We start from the raw sequence: 2,348 nt of genomic DNA, 5'->3' as shown, positions 1-2,348 counted from the left end.
TATATATATATATATATATATATATATATATATATATATATATATATATATATATAGCGAGAGAGATAGAGAGATAGAGAGATAGATAGAAAGTATTATAGATTAAAAAGTATGTTCTATGCAGGTTACGTATAAAAATGTATGCAGTGGTTAACTTTATTTTCTAATGTTTACATGCGGTTCGTTCTGTGTTTACGAATGCATCTGTAGGTGTGGCTAAAACTTATACGGACTACTTGCGTATGTGTGTGTGGGTGTGTTTCTGCGCGTGTGCGTGTGTGTGCGTGTGTGTGTGTGTTTCATGCCGACCGAACATGTTCATGTATAAATATGTGTATGTACTTACATGTATCTGTGAGTGTGTGTGTGTTGGAGTAAAGTGTAAACGCGGTAGGTATATGTACGTATGCAAACTTACATCCGTTAATATTCGCGTTCATGCATATACGTGTGTGTGTGTGTGTGTGTGTGTGTGTGTGTGTGTGTGTGTGTGCGTGTGCGTGCGTGCGTGTGTGTTTGCGTTTGTGTATGTTGAGGGCGCGCACGAATGAAATGAAACTGAATTTGTGAAAATCCGATAACCGGGTCCAAAACTAAGAAATTTGTACAATCCACAGGTTTAACACTGTTTCAGCTGGTTCGTGTTCGTAATTTAGTCCGTCCTCTTAACCAAATGATATAACGGCGAATCTCGAGTGCTTCGACTATTCTCTGTTAGCTGCCAAGTCTAGGGTACTTTCACATCTTTTATATATACTATTATTATTATTATTATTATTATTATTATTATTATTATTATTATTATTATTTTTATTATTATTATTATTATTTAATTGTTAATTATTACCATTTGCTAGATGCAATGTAGGATATTGTAGAGCTGAGAAGTGATAGCGGTGCAGTTTTTTATTTTTTATTCCGATATTCCGATGCCGGACAGTAGCCGTAAGGCCTATATTTTGCATGTATATACATATATATATATTTATTCATATTTGTACCAACTACCTGTGGCCGTTCGTTTGTTTTTTTTCCCACCGTTCTTTACGTCCGCTCACTTATTCTCAGCAGGGTTTTTTTTTTGTTTGCTGTTTGGTGCCACGAAAATGAACACTACTATTGTTAGATGTGTGAAATTGTTTTGATTTTTGAGCGATAACCGAATACGAAAGTCGACGTCCTGCGTGTGAAGTTACCGAGTGTTCATTTGTTGCCCCTTCTGTGAAATTTTCGAATATGTACGTGTGTGTGTGTGCTGTTGTGTTTGGGGAGAGTGTATATATATATATATATATATATATATATATATATATACAGATTCTTTTTCTTTTACTGGTTTCAGTTATAATGCTGTGGTTACGAAGAGGCACCGTACTCAAGGATCTAGTCACTTGTATTGACAATAGTGCTTATTTTATCGTTCCTTCTTTATCGGACAGCTACAATACGGGACACTACAGAAGACGGTCGTGTCTGTGTGGGGGAGGGGAGGTACGTGTGTGCATATGTGTATGTGTGTGTGTACGTACGTGCATGTGCGTAATACCCTTGTCTGTTTATGTATGCGTTGGTGTGTACGAACGAGATGGAATCAAAGTTTCTAAACCGAATGCCACACTGCCTCCCTCTCCTCTCTCTCTTCCTCCCTCTCCTCTCTCTCTCCCTCCCTCTCCTCTCTGTCTCTCTCTTTCTCTCGCCTTCTCAACACTCTATTGATCGGAAGGTTGATAGGGCCAGTGAAATAAACAACACAAATAGGTATCTATCAGCAAGTGATTACTAGATATTGATAGTAGTTATCGATCAAAAGCTGGCCTCGATTTAATCAATTACAGATGAGGAACCGGACACCTTAAAACAGTCCGACGTCGTCCTCAACTTCGTTCTGGCAACTTCGTTCTGGCAACTTCGTCTCAAGCTGAATAAACCCTTTCACTTTACTCCGACAGACAACACCAAATATCTTAGAAGAGAGATGCTTACTGTGTGGGCAACTCCATTGTTATCTCACCCCGTTCTGTCAACGCTGCTATTCTTTACTTTTCTACTCTATGCACAAGGCCCGAGATTTTTGGAGAGGTGGGGGGCCAGTCGATTAGATCGACCCCAGTACACTACTGGTACTTAATTTATCGACCCCGAAAGGATGAAAAGCAAAGTCGACCCCGGCGGAATATGAACTCAGAACGTAAACATATACGAAATACTGCTAAGCAATTCGCCGGGCATGCGCTAACGTTTCTGCCAGCTCGCTGCCTTTCTGTCAACGCTGATATTGAAGGAGTTTTCTGGGTTTATATCAATTGTCTGACGAGACATACGGGTGCTAAAGAAATTACAGAAAACAT

This window comes from Octopus bimaculoides, chromosome 6 (genome assembly GCF_001194135.2).
Source record: "Octopus bimaculoides isolate UCB-OBI-ISO-001 chromosome 6, ASM119413v2, whole genome shotgun sequence".
NCBI lineage: Eukaryota > Metazoa > Mollusca > Cephalopoda > Octopoda > Octopodidae > Octopus > Octopus bimaculoides.
This window is presented reverse-complemented; position numbering follows the sequence as displayed.